Source organism: Hyperoodon ampullatus (genome assembly GCF_949752795.1).
Source record: "Hyperoodon ampullatus genome assembly, chromosome: 2".
Lineage (NCBI taxonomy): Eukaryota > Metazoa > Chordata > Mammalia > Artiodactyla > Ziphiidae > Hyperoodon > Hyperoodon ampullatus.
The window spans coordinates 119163282-119182950 of NC_136915.1; positions in this window are offsets into that span (position 1 = coordinate 119163282).

Genomic DNA, 19669 nt, shown 5'->3' on the forward strand with positions numbered 1-19669 from the left:
ATGCAAGAGATTTCTGTGCATTAATCTTGTATCCTGCAACTTTACCAGATTCATTGATTAGCTCTAGTAGTTTTCTGGTGGCATCTTTAGGATTATCTATGTATAGTATCATGTCACCTGCAGAGAGTGACAGTTTTACTTCTTCTTTTCCGATTTGTATTCCTTTTATTTCTTTTTCTTCTCTGACTGCCGTGGCTAGGACTTGCAAAACTATGTTGAATAATAGTGGTGAGAGTGGACATCCTTGTCTTGTTCCTGATCTTAGAGGAAATGCTTTCAGTTTTCACCCTTGAGAATGATGTTTGCTGTGGGTTTGTCATATATGGCCTTTATTATGTTGAGGTAGGTTCCCTCTATGCCCACTTTCTGGAGAGTTTTTATCATAAATGGGTATTGAATTTTGTCAAAAGCTTTTTCTGCATCTATTGAGATGATCATATGCTTTTTATTCTTCAATTTGTTAATATGGTGTATCACATTGGTTGATTTGCATATATTGAAGAATCCTTGCATCCCTTGGATAAATCCCACTTGATCATGGTGTATGATCCTTTTAACGTGTTGTTGGATTCTGTTTGCTAGTATTTTGTTGAGGATGTTTGCATCTATATTCATCAGTGATATGGGTCTGTAATTTTCTTTTTCTGTATCTTTGTCTGGTTTTGATATCAGGATGATAGCCTTGTAGAATGAGTTTGGGAGTGTTCCTTCCCTGCAATTTTTTGGCAGAGTTTGAGAAGCTGGTTTTAGTATCAGGGTGATAGCTTTGTAGAATGAGTTTGGGAGTGTTCCTTCCCTGCAATTTTTTGGAAGAGTTTGAGAAGGATGGGTGTTAGCTCTTCTCTAAATGTTGATAGAATTCACCTGTGAAGCCATCTGGTCCTGGACTTTTGTTTGTTGGAAGATTTTTAATCACAGTTTCAACTTCATTACTTGTGATTGGTCTGTTCGTATTTTCTGTTTCTTCCTGGTTCAGTCTTGGAAGATTATACCTTTCTAAGAATTTGTCCATTTCTTCCAGGTTGTCCATTTTATTGGCATAGATTTGATGGTAGTAGTCTCTTAGGCTGCTTTGTATTTCTGCAGTGTCCGTTGTAACTTCTCCTTTTTCATTTCTAATTTTATTGATTTGAGTCCTCTCCCTCTTTTTCCTGATGAGTCTGGCTAAAGGTTTATCAATTTTGTTTATCTTCTCAAAGAACCAGCTTTTAGTTTTATTGATCTTTGCTATTGTTTTCTTTGTTTCTGTTTCATTTATTTCTGCTCTGATCTTTATGATTTCTTTCCTTCTACTAATTTTGGGTTTATTTGCTCTTCTTTCTCTAGTTCCTTTAGGTTTAAGGTTAGATTGTTTATTTGAGATTTTTCTTGTTTCTTGAGGTAGGCTCATACTGCTATAAACGTCCCTCTTAGAACTGCTTTTGCTGCTTCCCATAGATTTTGGATCGTCATGTTTTCATTGTCATTTGTCTCTAGGTATTTTTTGATTTCATCTTTGATTTCTTCAATGATCTCTTGGTTAGTTAGTAACATATTCTTTAGCCTCCATGTGTTTGTGTTTTTTACGTTTTTTTCCCTGTAATTTATTTCTAATCTCATGGCATTGAGCCAGAAAATATGCCTGATATGATTTCAAATTTCTTAAATTTACCAAGACTTAATCTGTGACCCAAGATTTGATCTATCCAGGAGAATGTTCCATGAGCACTTGAGAAGAAAGTGTAATCCGCAGTTTTCAGATGGAGTATCCTATAAATATCAATTAAATCTATCTGGTCTATTGTGTCATTTAAAGCTTGCGTTTCCTTATTAATTTTCTGTCTGGATGATCTGTCCATTGGTGTAAGTGAGGTGTTAAAGTCTCCCACTATTATTGTGTTACTGTTGATTTCTTCTTTTATAGCTGTTAGCATTTGCCTTATGTATTGAGGTGTTCTTATGTTGGGTGCATATATATTTATAATTGTTATATCTTCTTCTTGGATTGATCCCTTGATCATTATGTAGTGTCCTTCCTTGTCTCTTGTAACATTCTTTATTTTAAAGTCTATTTTATCTGCTACGAGTATTGATACTCCAGCTTTCTTTTGATTTCCATTTGCATGGAATATCTTTTTCCATCCCCTCACTTTCAGTCTGTATGTGTCCCTAAGTCTGAAGTGGGTCTCTTGTAGACAGCATATATATGGGTCTTGTTTTTGTATACATTCAGTGAGCCTGTGTCTTTTGGCTGGAGCATTTAATCCATTCACATTTAAGGTATTATCAATATGTATGTTCCTATTACCATTTTCTTAATTGTTTTGCATTTGTTTTTGTAGGTCCTTTTCTTTTCTGTGTTTCCCACTTAGGGAAGTTCCTTTAACATTTGTTGTAGAGGTGGTTTGGTGCTGCTGAATTCTCTGAGCTTTTGCTTGTCTGTAAAGCTTTTGATTTCTCCATCGAATCTGAATGAGATCCTTGCTGGGTAGAGTAATCTTGGTTGTAGGTTCTTCCCTTTCATCACTTTAAATATATTGTGCCACTCCTTTCTGGCTTGCAGAGTTTCTACTGAGAAATCAGCTGCTGACATTATGAGAGCTCCCTTGTATGTTATTTGTCGTTTTTTCCTCGCTGCATTCAATAATTTTTCTGTGTCTTTAATTTTTGCCAATTTGATTACTATGTGTCTCAGCATGTTTCTCCTTGGGTTTAGCCTGTATGGGACTCTCTGTGCTTCCTGGACTTGGGTGGCTATTTCCTTTCCCATGTTAGGGAACTTTTCAACTATAATCTCTTCAAATATTTTCTCGGGTTCTTTTTCTCTCTATTCTCCTTCTGGGAGCCCATAATGTGAATGTTGTTGTGTTTAATGTTGTCCCAGAGGTCTCTTAGGCTGTCTTCACTTCTTTTCATTCTTTTTTCTTTTCTTTTTTTAAATAAATAAATTTATTATTTATTTATTTGTTTGTTTGTTTGTTTATTTATTTATTTATTTTGATTGCGTTGGGTCTTCATTGCTGCATGTGGGCTTTCTTTAGTTGCATCGAGCAGAGGCTACTCTTCATTGTGGTGCATGGGCTTCTCACCTCAATGTCTTCTCTTGTTGCGGAGCACAGGCTCTAGGCATGTGGGCTTCAGTAGTTGTGGCTCGGGGACTCTAGAATGCAGGCTCAGTAGTTGTGGCTCACAGGCTTTAGAGTGCAGGCTCTGTAGTTGTGGCACATGGGCTTACTTGCTCCACGGCATGTGGGATCTTCCCTGACCAGGGCTCAAACCCATGTTCCCTGCATTGGCAGGAGGATTCTTAACCACTGTGCCACCAGGGAAGCCCTCATTCTTTGTTCTTTACTGTTCCATGGCAGTGACTTCCACCATTCTGTCTTCCAGGTCACTTATCTGTTCTTCTGCCTCAGTTATTCTGCTATTGATTCCTTCTAGTGTATTTTTTATTTCAGTTACTGTATTGTTCATCTCTGTTTGTTTGTTCCTCAACTCTTCTAGGTGTTTGTTCTTTAATTCTTCTAGGTCTTTGTTAAACATTTCTTTCATCTTCTCAATCTTTGCCTACCTTCTTTTTCTGAGGTCTTGGATCATCTTCACTGTCATTATTCTGCATTCTTTTTCTGGAAGGTTGCCTATCTCCACTTCATTTAGTTGTTTTTCTGGGGTTTTATCATGTTCCTTCTTCTGGTACATAGTCCTCTGCCTTTCATTTTGTCTATCTTTCTGTGAATGTGGTTTTTTTTCCACAGGCCACAGGATTGTAGTTCTTCTTGCTTCTGCTCTCTGCCCTCTCTCTCTCTCTCTCTTTTAAATTATAGTCGATTTACAATATTGTGTTAATTTCAGGTGTACAGCAAAGTGATTCTACGTATGATTCTACGTATATATGTATATACCTATATTCTTTTTTTTTTCTGATTCTTTTCCATTACAAGATATTGAATATAGTCCCTATGCTATACGGTAAATCCTAGTTGTTTATCTATTTTATATATGGTAGTGTGCATCTGTTAATCCCATACTCCTAATATATCCACACCCCCTTCCCCTTTGGTAACCATAAGTTTGTTTTCAATGTCTGAGAGTTTGTTTCTGTTTTGTAAATAAGTTCATTTGTACTATTTTTTAAATTCCACATATAAGTGATATCATATAATATTTGTCTTTCTCTGACTTACTATGATAATCTCTAGGTCTATCCATGTTGCTGCAAATGGCATTATTTCATTCTGTTATGGCTGAGTAATATTCTATGGTACATACATACCACATCTTAAGTCAAACCTCTGTCAAGGGACACTTGGGTTTTTTCCACATCTTGGCTATTGCAAATAGTGCTGCTATGAACATGGAGGTGCATGTATCTTTTTGAATTAGAGCTTTCATCTTTTCCCAGTATATGCCCAGGAATGAGATTGCTGGATCATATGGTAACTCTATTTTTCATTTTTAAAGGAAACTCCATACTGTTTTCATAGTGGCTGCACCAATTTACATTCCCACCAACAGTGTAGGAGGGTTCCCTTTTCTCCACACCCTCTCCAGCATTTATTATTTATAGACTTTTTGATGATGGCCATTCTGACCAGTGTGAGGTGATACCTTATTGTAGTTTTGATTTGCATTTCTCTAATATTAGTGGTGATGAGCATCTTTTCATGTACCTATTGGCCATCTGTATGTTTTCTTTGGAAAAATGTTTATTTAGGTCTTCTGCCCATTTTTTTTACTTTTTGTTGTTGTTGTTATTGAGTTGTATGAGTTGTTAGTATATTTTGGAAATTAAGCCCTTGTCATCTTCATTGTTTGCAAATATTTTCTCCCAGTCCATAGGTTCTTTTCATTTTGTTTATGGTTTCCTCTGCTGTGCAAAAGTTTATAAGTTTGATTAGGTCCAATTTGTTTATTTTTGCATTTATTTCTATTGTTTTGGGATTCTGACCTAAGAAAATATTGTTGCGATTTATGTCAGAGAATATTTTGCTATGTTCTTTCTAGGAGTTTTGTGGTGTCATGTCTTCTGACCCACGAGTTATAGTTTGGGGGTTTCAATGATCCCCTCATCAGGTTGGATTAATTTGCTAGAGCAGCTCACAGAACTCAGGGAAACACTTACTTGCATCAATTGCATCAATTTATTAAAGGATATGATAAAGGATACAGATGGACAGCCAGATAAAGAAACACATAGGCAAGGTCTGGGAGGTTCACCTAGTGCAGGAGCTTCTGTCTCTGTAGAGTTGGGGTGCATCAACCTCTCGGTGTGGATATATTCACCAACCTGGAAGCTCTCCAGACCCCCATGCTTTTGGAATTTTATGGAGGGTTCATCACATAGGCATGATCAATCATTAACTCCATTTCAGTTCTGTTCCCTCTCTGATGGATGGGGCTGAAAATTCCAAGATTTTAATCATGGTTAGTCTTTCCTGTGACCAGCCCCCATTTAGTAGTCATGCAGGAGCCCACCCAGAGTTGCCTCCTTAGAACAAAAGGTTCTCCTACTGCTCTTATCACTTAGGAAATTACAAGGGTTTTAGGAATTCTGTGCCAGGAGTCAGGGGCAGAGACCAATATATATATATATATATATATATATATATATATATATATTTTCTATTTTCTTTTCTCTCACATCCCACCACTCCTGGTCTCTGGCCACAGATCCCTTCCAGCAAAATGATACACAAGTTCAAAGGTACTGACACATTACTAGAATCCCAAGCAGTCATTAATAATCATTCCTGTCCATCATCCTATTGTATGAGAATGTCTGCTGGGACAAGGCCACTCAGGTTTGCAGGCTTTCATTCCATCTCATCAAGTTCCAAAAACAGGTGTGGTCTCAGCAAACATGTGGCTTCACCCTTTCAGGCATCTGATATAATTGAGCTGAGGTGATATCATTTCTTACTCTGAGCCTCTTTCAAGGTGTTAATATAATATTGGATTTTTGCCTTATTACATAATTCATTTACTCATAACTTTACTGTTAGCTCCTACTATTCCTCCTTCTCTCCATTCATACCCAAATTCTTTTACCTTTGGAAGGGATTAGGTTCAGCCCCTGTGCTGGTCTATATTGCAGGCAGTAATAATAGTCTAGCATGTGCCTCCCCATCAGTCCACTTCTATTCAGATAAGGTAAGGTTACATAGCTGCAGAACTAGTGGGCTATCTTAACAACCAGGCAATATAGCTGCATTCACTGTTAGCCCCAATTTTATCAGATGGGATGAAGGCACATCCTGCCCCATCAGGCCCTTAGGAATTATGACATAAGGATCAGAAACGCAGTTGCACTTTTTGCTTAGGAATCATCCCTATTTTCAGCCCTAGTTGTAGCCCTGGTCCTGTGACCACTGCATCAGGTAGGGGGGACAAAAAAGTTGAGATGATGTGGGGAAGAAAGAATACTCCATCCTTCCCCACCCCCATCCCCCAGATCCACCAGTAAAACAGAGAAATCTATCTAGGGGGGACACTCCTTTAGTCCCTCTCATTTTGAGCGTAAGCACACTCTGACTCCCATTTAGCGTGTCTAATTAACATTGATTGAAGCCCGGATTTACATGCCTTCTGTTTTACAATATTAGGTAGGGAAAATGTTCCCCAGTCAGATACAGTGTCCACCCCCATAGTACAATCAGGTAGAAGAGGGCTTCCCGGGTGGCGCAGTGGTTGAGCGTCCGCCTGCCGATGCATGGGACACGGGTTCATGCCCCGGTCTGGGAAGATCCCACATGCCGCGGAGCGGCTGGGCCCATGAGCCATGGCCACTGAGCCTGCGCGTCCGGAGCCTGTGCTCCACAACGGGAGAGGCCACAAGAGTGAGAGGCCCGTGTACCACAAAAATAATAATAATAATAATCAGGTAGAAGACACACAACTGCTTCACATAAAACCTGTTCAAACATGCCAATTCTCCTACAAACTTTTCCTGTAATTCCATTAACCCCTACATTCCTAACTGTAGCCTCCAGTAGGAGTTCATCAACAGGTTTTGGTCTTATAATACTAGGTAGTGGAAGTGTTCCCCAGCCAGACATAATATCCATCTCCAGGAAACATTCACGTAAAGGAGACACAACTTTACATGAATCTTATTTAAACATTTCCACTTTTATAGTCTTATCAGCACTCACGTTTTTATGTTCTCTCAGTCTAACTGTAGACCATATCAGGGTTTCACCAATAGATTTTGGTACCATAGTGTGTGGGGATCCTGTATCAGGGGGTCCTGGAAACTTCTCTTTTCCACCCCTTGACCATTTTACCCACTTTTGTGCAAAAGGCTTTGGGTCCCCAGTGAAGGGTTGAGCCAAGGGACCCTGGCCCTTTTTGTCAGTTTTTAACTTGATTAATCTGCTTGACCACAGACCCAGGCGATTCTGAGTGGGGTTTCTCATCAAAATCTTTGCCTTCTGGCTTTAAAAATTCCTCTAAACTGGGGTAAATGGAGCAGAGTTGTTTGGGGCCTTTTGATGTTGGGGAACCAGCAAGGGGTTCCCTTGATCCACCCAACCTTCTATAGTACTGCATCAGCACTTCTGTTTCAACACCACCAATGTCTACCATATTCATCCCATTTTTTAATAGCCATCTAAAGATTTCCACCCTGTTGGAGAGAGCTGGAGAGTTCTTTGACTCTCCTCACTGTCTTTCTCCATTTTCTTTTTAATTATTTTAATGCCCTTGGTTTCAGTAAGACCCACACAAGGAAGCTGAGACAGCAAATCTGATAAGGCTTCTTGGATTCTTATTCAGTTTTGTAAGAGTAATGTCACATGGGGTGTCCATGCAACAGGGGCACCCTTAGTTACAGCACTTACCATAACTTGCATAATCAGGCATATTCAGCATTTGAATATCCCATAAACATAAAACCAATTGCATATGGCTTACATGCGAAGCATATCAACTGCTTCATCTGGGGTGCTCCATTTGGCATTTATAGGGGGAATTGGGCAGTCTCGCTTCTCAGGACAAACACACTTTACAGTGGCTTTTATCCAGTCCATTAGGCTTGCTGTTCCCTCAGGAATAATCTGTGTGGCTGGCTCATGTAACGCCACCTGTGATTGTTCAGTAGTGAACTGTGGGTCCTGTATCAATGTAAACATGCTTTTCCACTCTGCAGCATTCAAAACCAAAGACACAGCCCCTAAATTAACCCTTCTCACCACCCATTTTAATAAAGCTTCCTCAGGAAGCTGATGATACTGATAAGAGACAGCCCTGTTCACACTATACCCTCTGGTTTCAGTAATTTCTTGTTTTGCCCTCCCCCCACATTGACTACCTTCTTGTTAACCAGAGGCTTTAGAGGTACTTTATGTTGTCCTGGCATAATTTTTCCCGTTGTGGGCAGCTTTGAGGTTAGTGGCTGAAGTTCAGACTAACCCAACTCCGAGTTTGGATGAGCATCAAGTTTTGACCCAGCACTTTCTTTATTTTAACTTTTACAGATAACAGTGACCAAGGGATTGTATGTTTACTGTGCTTCTTATTATTATGCATTTCCTTGCTTATTCAATGAGTCTGCTCTTCAGGAGTCAGATTATCCCCATCTCTAAATTCCATTGGCAACTTTTACCTTTAGTAAATGATTGAAGTGCAACTGAAGTTTAATACCATGGTTGATTAGGTAGCCATCCAGGGATCAAAGGTCCCTCATACACCACCCTCTCATCCTTTCTCTTCCCAAACCACATGTTTCCATGAGTCAGGGTGGTTCTAGCAAATCCCACTTCACTGACACCAACTATAATTTGGAAAAACCTGTGCTCCGCAACGGGAGAGGCCGCAACAGTGAGAGGCCCGTGTACCGCAAAAAAAAAAAAAAAAAAGATAAGCCAATTTCTTAAGGTTATAGATAAGAACTTTAAAATAATTATGTTTATTTAAAGAAAATAGAGGGAAAGGTGAAAAATTAGATGAAAAGATGGAGAATTTCAATAGAGATATAAGAATCCATACAGAGATGCAAATGGATTTCTATAACTGATGGCTCTGGATGGTTTTAACATCAAATTGGACACAACACAACAGAAGATGGGATTATTGAACTCAAAGACAGGTCAGTAGAAAATATCCAAATTGAAGCACACACCATGCAAAACATGGGAAAGAAGAGACTATACCAGAAGCATTTAATTGGTTCCAGAAGGAGAGAAGAAAGATAATGGACAGAAGTGATATTTGTAGAGATAGAGACTGAGAACTTTCCAAAACTGATGAATGACTCAATCTCCAGATTCAAGGAATTCAGCAAATCCCAAGCAGGACAAATACAAAGAAAACCACATCTTGGTTTTTTCTTTAGTTAAATTACTAAATTTCTAAAAAAAAATCAAAGTTAAATTACTAAAAATAAAAGTTAAAGATAAAAATCATAAAAGTAGATAGGAAAAAATATATATTACTTTTTTTTTTTTTTTTAACGTGGGCCTCTCATTGTTATGGCCTGTCCCATTGCAGAGCACAGGCTCCGGACGCTCAAGCTCAGCGGCCATGGTTCACGGGCCCAGCCACTCTGCGGCATGTGGGATCTTCCCAGACCGGGGTATGAACCCGTGTCCCCTGAATCGGCAGGCGGACTCTCAACCACTGCTCCACCAGGGAAGCCCCAAGATACTACTTTTAAAAGGGTATCATATCAATGATGTCTGATTTTTCCAACAGAAACCATGGAAGGCATGTAATAGCATGTTTAAAATGCTGAAAAATAGAAGAAACATCTACCATACTAGAATTATATAAACAGTGAAAATATCCTTAATATGAAAGCAAAATAAAGACATTTTCAGACAAACAAAAGCTGAACAATATATTTCCAGCTGACTGAGGGGAGTTTTTCAGGTTGAAGGAAAATGTCTCCACATAGAAACATGTATATATAAGAAAAAATGAAGAGCACTGGCAAACTAATGCATGTAAATATGAAATAATATTGCCTGTTTTAAGTAACAATAATAACCATGTTTTATGGGGGTTATAACCTATGAGGAAGTGAAATATATGACAACAGTAACAGAAATGGCAGGAAGGTAAATAGAATTGAACTGTTGAAAGACTCCTGCATTGCTCATGAAGTTGTAAATATACTAATTTAAGTTAGGCTAAAAGAAATCAAGGGTGCCTTTTGTAATCTCTAGGATAACCACTAAAAGAATAATACAAAAAGATATAACTACAAAGTTAATAGAGGAAATAAAGTTGAATAACAAAACATACAATTAACACAAGAGAAGACAGGAAAGAATAATAAGGAAATAAAGAACATATGGAGAAAGTAGAAAGCAAAAAGTAAGATAAACTTAACTATATGAGTAATCACGTTAAATGTAAATAGACTATATAGTCCAGTTAGAAAAGAAAGATTGTTAGACTGGATAAATAAACCTACAACACAACTATGTGGTGTTTACAATACACAAAATACACTTTAAATATTAAAACACAGATTGGTTGAAAGCAAAAGGACAGAAAATAATATACCATGCAGACATTAACCAAAAGAAGGCTGGTGTGCCAATATCATCTAAAACTGGGAAAAATACCCAAATGTCCATTATTGGGAGACTGGGTAAATAAATTGTGATATATTTATATAATGGAATACTCACAGCAACAAAATAACTATATACTGATATTTCAACAATATGAATGTATTTAATAATCATTATGTGAGTGAAAGAAACTATACACAAAAGAGAACTTACCCTGTGTTTTCATGTATATGAAATTTCAAGAACTAATTGTGATAAATGTCAGAATAGTGGCTCCCTCTGGTGGGGAGTACAGATTGAGAAGGAGTAGGAGAGAACCACCTAGGATGCTGGAAATGTACTATATCTTAACTTGAGTGGTGATTGCACGGGTGTATACATATGCAAAAACTCATCAAACTGTAAGTTTAATGTTAGTGCACTTTAAATCTTAGTAAAAAGGAAAAATGAACAAAATACAATTCCTTAAAAATTACAAATGTGGGACTTCCCTGGTGGTCCAATGGGTAAGACTCCATGCTCCCAATGCAGGGGACCTGGGTTCAATCCCTGGTCGGGGAACTAGATCCCACATGCATGCCGCAACTAAGAGTCCGCATGCCACAACGAAGACCCGGCACAGCCAAAATAAAAAAATTAATTAATTAAAAAAAATTACAAATGCAATTTCTTTTCACTTAGCAATTCTTCTATGAATTTATTCTCCAGATATAGCTGCACATTTTCAAAATGATACATATACAGGTTATTCAAGCAGCATTCTTTGTAATAGTAAAAGATTGGAAACAACCTAAATGTCCATTAATAGAGGACTGGTGAAATAAATTATGAACATCTACACAGTGGCATACTATACAGCCACAAAAAAGAAACAAGGAAGATCATTTAAATGAATAAGGCAGGTGTAGAAAAATATATATAGTATAATATCATTTGTATAAAAGGAGGAGTATAGACATTAGGTGAATAGGGGTGTTTAGGCTTTTCCTATTCCTAGTTGGTTCTCATTATCCCTCACTTCTTATCATGGCCCCTGACTCCTTTTGTGTGAAGCCACAAAATCTGCAGTGTGCGCAACCATGACCTTTTAAGCCACTGTCTGGGGAAGTCTGAACAGATAGCAGCCTCTCTGTGGGAGTGGGATGTTTGAAACAATTGTATCAGATAATGGTAAAGGATCTCCTGTAAGCTTTTCTTTTCTTTTTTTTTCATTAGTTTCTGCTTTATAACAAAGTGAATCAATCATACATATACATCTGTTCCCCCATCCCTTCCCTCTTGCGTCTCCCTCCCTCCCACCCTCCCTATCCCACCCCTCCAGGCGGTCACAAAGCACCGAGCTGATCTCCCTGTGCTATGCAGCTGCTTCCCACTATCTATCTACCTTACGTTTGGTACTGTATATATGTCCATGCCTCTCTTTCGCTTTGTCACAGCTTACCCTTCCCCCTCCCCATATCCTCAAGTCCGTTCTCAAGTAGGTCTGTGTCTTTATTCCTGTTTTACCCCTAGGTTCTTCATGACATTTTTTTTCTTAAATTCCATATATATGTGGTAGCATACGGTATTTGTCTTTCTCTTTCTGACTTACTTCACTCTGTATGACAGACTCTAGGTCTATCCACCTCATTACAAATAGCTCAGTTTCGTTTCTTTTTATGGCTGAGTAATATTCCATTGTATATATGTGCCACATCTTCTTTATCCATTCATCCGATGATGGACACTTAGGTTGTTTCCAGCTCCGGGCTATTGTGAATAGAGCTGCAATGAACATTTTGGTACATGTCTCTTTTTGAATTATGGTTTTCTCAGGGTATATGCATAGTAGTGGGATTGCTGGGTCATATGGTAGTTCTATTTGTAGTTTTTTAAGGAACCTACATACTGTTCTCCATAGTGGCTGTACCAATTCACATTCCCACCAGCAGTGCAAGAGTGTTCCCTTTTCTCCACACCCTCACCAGCATTTATTGTTTCTAGATTTCTTGATGATGGCCATTCTGACTGGTGTGAGATGATATCTCATTGTAGTTTTGATTTGCATTTCTCTAATGATTAATGATGTTGAGCATTCTTTCATGTGTTTGTTGGCAGTCTGTATATCTTCTTTGGAGAAATGCCTATTTAAGTCTTCTGCCCATTTTTGGATTGGGTTGTTTGTTTTTTTGCTATTGAGCTGCATGAGCTGCTTATAAATTTTGGAGATTAATCCTTTGTCAGTTGCTTCATTTGCAAATATTTTCTCCCATTCTGAGGGTTGTCTTTTGGTCTTGTTTATGGTTTCCTTTGCTGTGCAAAAGCTTTGAAGTTTCATTAGGTCCCATTTGTTTATTTTGTTTTTATTTCCATTTCTCTAGGAGGTGGGTCCAAAAGGATCTTGCTGTGATTTATGTCATAGAGTGTTCTGCCTATGTTTTCCTCTAAGAGTTTGATAGTTTCTGGCCTTACATTTAGGTCCTTAATCCATTTTGAGCTTATTTTTGTGTATGGTGTTAGGGAATGATCTAATCTCATACTTTTACATGTCCCTGTCCAGTTTTCCCAGCACCACTTATTGAAGAGGCTGTCCTTTCTCCACTGTACATTCCTGCCTCCTTTATCAAAGATAAGTTGACCATATGTGCGTGGGTTTATCTCTGGGCTTTCTATCCTGTTCCATTGATCTTTCTGTTTTTGTGCCAGTACCACACTGTCTTGATTATTGTAGCTTTGTGGTATAGTCTGAAGTCAGGGAGCCTGATTCCTCCAGCTCCGTTTTTCATTCTCAAGATTGCTTTGGCTATTTGGGGTCTTTTGTTTTTCCAAACAAATTTTGAAATTTTTTGTTCTAGTTCTGTGAAAAATGCCAGTGGTAGTTTGATAGGGATTGCATTGAATCTGTAGATTGCTTTCGGTAGTAGAGTCATTTTCACAATATTGATTCTTCCAATCCAGGAGCATGGTATATCTCTCCATCTGTTTGTATCATCTTTAATTTCTTTCATCAGTGTCTTATAATTTTCTGCATACAGGTCTTTTGTCTCCTTAGGTAGGTTTATTCCTAGATATTTTATTCTTTTTGTTGCAATGGTAAATGGGAGTGTTTTCTTGATTTCACTTTCAGATTTTTCATCATTGGTGTACAGGAATGCCAGAGATTTCTGTGCATTAATTTTGTATCCTGCTACTTTACCAAATTCATTGATTAGCTCTAGTAGTTTTCTGGTAGCATCTTTAGGAATCTCTATGTATAGTATCATGTCATCTGCAAACAGTGACAACAGGCAGACTTTACTCAACCCATTTAAAAGGCTGGTTAACCTTAGTATGTATATGAATGATTTAAGATTTATCTTTCATCTACAATAGAAATAGAATGATTCATAATAGTTTGTTTTCTCTAAAGTCCTAATACAATGCAACATTTGTCTTTTTAATTTATTTGTTTTGATAACTTATATCTTTCACAGACCCAAACGGCTGAATAAAATGGGAACTACACCTGTTTGTAGATTATTTTAGTTTGACTGTAACTGAAATATCTTGTCTGGCACTATATAATCAGTTAATCCAGGATGGCAAGTCTACAGGATGGGACATTGAAATACCCTAGAACAAAAGGCAATATGTTATGCAAGTTGGTAATCAATTTTTAAAATGTGCAAGGATGGTTTCTGAGCTGCTGGGATAAGAGTATTTGAACACAAAAACCTCTTTTCCTCTACACAGAGATGTGTGGGTTTTTCCCCACTGACCAGTTCTCTGATACCAGCTGGGTGTCCTAAATTCAATTGAATTCTGATACTATCTACCTGTGGTTAGCACAGACTCCACAGGTTAAGGGCTCAGTCCCACAAGACTGTCACCCCCCATTTCAGATACCTATCTAAAGTTTAGGTTGTCACTTGTGCATCTGATCAACCAGTTATAAATTGGAGGCTCCCATAACTCCCTTCTCAGGTTTGATAATTTGCTAGAATGACTCCCTGAATTCAGGAAAACAGGTTACTTACTAGATTATCAGTTTATTATAAAAGGATGCAACTCAGAAACAGCCAGATGGAAGAGGTGCATAGGGCAAGGTATGTGGGGAGGAGCTCAGAGCTTTGATGTCCTCTCCAGGTGGACCACCCTCCTAGCACCTCCTTGTGTTCACCGGCTTGAAAGCTTTCTGAACCCCCTAGTTAAGGGATTTTGTTGTTTGTTTGTTTTTTTTGCGGTACGCGGGCCTCTCACTGTTGTGGCGTCTCCCGCACAGGCTCAGCAGCCATGGCTCATGGGCCCAGCCGCTCTGCGGCATGTGGGATCTTCCCAGACCAGGGCACGAACCCGTGTCCCCTGCATCGGCAGGCGGACTCTCAACCACTGTGCCACCAGGGAAGCCCTAGTTAAGGGATTTTTATGGAGGCCTCATCTAATAGGCATGTTTGGGTATTTTTTTTTATTGAAGTATAGTTGATTTACTATAGTTTCTGTTGTGTTAGTTTCTGGTGTATAGCAAAGTAATTAATTTATACATATATGTACATATTCTTTTTCATACTCTTTTCCATTAAGATTTATTACAGAATATTGAATATAGTTCCCTGTGCTATACAGTAGGAACTTGTGGTTTATTTTATATATAGTAGTTTGTATCTGCTAATCCCAAACTCCTAATTTATCCTTCCTCCACCCCCTTTCCCCTTTGGTAGCCAAAAGTTTGTTTTCTGTGTCTGTGAGTCTGTTTCTGTTTCATAAATAAGTTCATTTGTGTCATATTTTAGATTCCATATATAAGTGATATCATATGGTACTTATCTCTTTCTGACTTACTTCACTTAGTATGATAATCTCTAGGTTCATCTATGTTGCTGCATATGGCATTATTTCATTCTTTTTTTTTTTTTTTTTTTTTTTTTTTGTGGTATGCGGGCCTCTCACTGTTGTGGCCTCTCCCGTTGCGGAGCACAGGCTCCGGATGCGCAGGCTCAGCAGCCATGGCTCACGGGCCCAGCCGCTCCGCGGCATATGGGATCCTCCCAGACCGGGGCACGAACCCGTATCCCCTGCATCGGCAGGCGGACTCTCAACCACTGCGCCACCAGGGAGGCCCTATTTCATTCTTTTTAATGGCTGAGAAGTGTTCCATTGTGTACAGACACCGCATCTTCTTTATTCATTCATCTGTTGATGGATATTTAGGTTGCTTCCATGTATTGGCTATTGTAAATAGTTAGGCATGCTTGGTTATTAACTCAATCTCCAGCACTTCTCCAAAGGATGAAAGTATGGGAGTAGTTGGAGGGCTGAAATTTCCAAGCTTCTAATCATAACGTTCTTTCTGGTGACCAGGCCCCATTGTGAAGCTATCCAGGAGCCCACCAAAAGTTCCCTCAATAGAACATAAGATGCTCCTATCATCCAGGAAATTCCAAGGGATTTAGGAGCTCTGTGACAGGAACCAGGTCAAAGACCAAATACTAGAACAAAAGATGCTCCTAGCGGGGCTTCCCTGGTGGCGCAGTGGTTCCCTGGTGGCGCAGTGGTTGAGAGTCCGCCTGCCGATGCAGGGGACACGGGTTTGTGCCCCGGTGCGGGAAGATCCCACATGCCACGGGGCAGCTGGGCCTGTGAGCCATGGCTGCTGAGCCTGCGCATCCGGAGCCTATGCTCCGCAACGGGAGAGGCCACAACAGTGAGAGGCCCGCGTATTGCAAAAAAAAAAAAAAAGATGCTCCTAGCACTTTTATCTCTTAGGAAATTACAAAGGTTTTAGTAGCTCTGGCCAGGAGCCTGGAATAAAGACATATATATATATATATATATATATATATATATATATATATATATATATTTTCTTATTATAACAAAATATCACAGTACCTATATGGGGGTCTCTCAGACACGTGGCATAACAACACTGGGCACCATTATTTTACAAGTCCTAGCACTAATTATTAAGCCAGACAGACACCAGCCCCTTCTCCCACTTTTGGAGGAAGGGAGGAGAAAGGGCCCACACAGCCATAATTCTCAAGAGAAACAAAGGGCAGTGTCGAACACCCAGTTGCTAGGCTGATCAGCACCTGAGCGGAGGCTGTGAAGGTTGAAGATATCCTTCAGGTAATTCCAAAATGCCCACCCCCATTGAGAATCACGTATTTATTTATTTATTTATTTATTTATTTATTTATTTATTGCCTCGCAGTTTGCAGGATCTTAGTTCCCAGACCAGGGATGGAATCCAGCCCCAGCAGTGAAAGCGCTGAGTCCTAACCACTGGACCACCAGGGAATTCCCTGATTTATACTTAAAAAAATTAATTTTCACACTGAAACGTGCACAATATTTCAGATATCTTCTAAATCTTGAAAGGTTATATTAGCATAGGCACAGCATTAATAATGATGACACTTTCTCCCACTTTGAAATACTAAAAATAGTTAAAATTAGAGTTCTAGGAAGCCCAGTAATTTTACCTTTTTGGTCTTTCCACTGGTGGCTGTCACCAGGTGCATCATAGGGAAATCCAGAGCCACTCAATACACTTAGTGAGCTTGCAAAATCAGGGATGTCATCCATTTGTATTTCTTGTAAAATAAGAATGTACTTCTGTATAATAACTAACTGGTTAATTTTACTTGTAGGCCAGGAAATAAAATGAATAAACAAATGTGATGTGGTAACAAAATTAATTAAATATTTGGGAAATCAAATCCTAATCTCCATTAGGATTAATAGTGATAATAATCACTATTATACTAATGAGGAAGGATATGGGGCGTTTCATCAAAGTTGGTTACCTCCTTCAACTGCCTGGGTCTACCCTGGGTCCAGCTAGCTACAGACATTGATTGCTGTGGTCCAGTTAGCTCCCAGGCTACCAGCAGCAGCCAGTCCCCTCCAGAAAGGAGAGAGTGAGAGACCAACATAGAAGTGGCACATGGTGGAAATGCCAGGAACACTGTCGGCTCTCCACCCCTCCCCCACCCAAACCCATTTGCTCCCCGCAGGGTTGTGGTAGGTGGTCATAGAATGAGGAGGCTGCACTGCTGTGGTCTGGGAGGAGCAGAGGCTAGGTTTGGCCTAGTGGAAGCAACGGGTCAGGAAAATCCAACCACATGCTCTGGCGAGATGCACGCCCTGTTCAGCTCCTGCCTGAGCAAAGGGATATGAGGTGATCGCAAAGAACAGACTGGGAAGAAGCCGTGGACTTCTATCCGAAATGCAAAGAAAATAAAAAAGCAATCAATTGGGCATAGGGGCCAGCTGGATGCTTCAACGGGAGGTGCAGCGTGGGCATTCTGGAGTTCTTTGGCTGCTTGATCAAGGCCCAGAACAATGGAAATGTTGATGGCACAGTATCAGAAGCTTAGTATTAAGGAAACAAAATGGATAACAAAAGCAAGACAAACTCCAACTGGGAAGTTTGAGAAAGAAAGTCTTAATAACTAAAATACAAATGTATACCAGGAAACCCATCTTACCTTCTGGTACCAGGATCAAAATTATGGGGCCAAGTGTAAAATGAAAATGTGAGCCCCCTCTTCAGAAAACAGCAAGAAAAGTGCTGTTCAAGGTAGTGAAATATAACACTTTTTCCTTTTTTTTTCTGTGGTCTCTCTCTCTTTACTTGTTAAGCTGTTTTTTATTTGCTATTTAATGTCATTCTATGTAAAGAAAAATTAAGAATTTAAATAGCATGAATTTTACTTGTTATCTTTGTATTGTACAATGCCAGTTTTAAATGTTGGCCAAGTTCTCACTATTGCCCATTTCTTATCCTCTGCTTTATCTTGACCTAACTTTAGTCAGGCTTCTCTACTCCCCACAGGCCCTTAAACTTTGGATTGCCCCTGAGATTGAACAAGCACTAAAATGCAGAATATGTCCCTTTCACCAGCTTATCCTGAGAATCAGCTGGCCAAAGGGAGACACATTTCCTGGGAAACTGCTCTGATCATGCCATCTATTCACTTTCCATTGATTCCTCAACTTCCCCTTAAAAGTTTCTGGTAAGCTCTGCTTACCCCTCCCTCTGAAAGAAACACCTTTTTCTGTTTGATTTTGAGATGCTTGCAGATTTCTGAGATTGGAACATTCTCCCTATTGCAATAGTCTTTTTGAAAAGTCTTTCATTATCTAAGTCTAGATTTGTTTTTATTTTACAATGAAAATATAAAAGCATTTAATTCATTTGCTGAATCACTGAAATGACACAATCCATATTTCATAGCTCCTATGTGCACATGAATTTTTGTCCCTACCAGAACAGTGGAAATGCTGCACAGGACTAACTCAGCTGCTTTTATTTTACTTCTTGATACACAAATACTACCAACATTTTCTATCTTTGGCTTGCTGATAAGTAAGGACTGAAAGGAAAAGGAACTATGGGATGTTCTGTCTTTCTCTTTCCTTCTAGGTCATCGTTTTCAGCATAAGTGGTTGGCTAATTCAGGGACGTGATATGATAGGATTCCCTGGTCGTTTGTTTTTCTTAGAATGTCACTACCTTTTTGCGTCTGAAGAAAGTTCTGCTTTGAAGGGAAAGTGTGGCCTCTGGGGCAAGCAGGTCAGCTTATTCAGTCATAGAGGCAATGTACTTACCTTATACTACTCATCTTAGGTTTTTGAATTCCCACTGCATAGTGGGTCCATCCGGAATTCTGTGCTCATCAAGCATAGCAAGTGCTATATACAAATGGGTGACAAGGAAGGCATATAAGAATGTTGCTGGTATCTGCGTATCCAGCAGGCTCCATTGTTCCATCGGACTCCAGTTACAAAACGCTCAGTCAAAGATAAAATTATTTAAAATTTCAGGGACATTTTTCAAGCATCCCTAAAAGTTTCTAATATTTGTTTGAATCATTCCCAAGATCTTTTTCTAGAAGGTGCTGTCTGTCCTTTTTAGTGCCCTTCCCTGGTGGTCTAGTGGTTAGGACTTGGCACTTTTACTGCCACGGCCCAGACTCGATTCCAGGTCAGGGATGCTAGTTCTGTTTCTGATCACCCACAGTCTATTGTTGCTATGGCTGCTGCGGCTTCAATGCCTGAGTCTTTACTGAGGCTTGCTTGCCCGCACCCCAAGTCATCCGGTCTTGAGGTATATATTTACAAATGGAACAAGGTGACTGTGAAAAATGAAAAATTCCTCTGTGCAGATTCGAACTTGCTTACATGTGCCTCACCACACTGGGAATTAC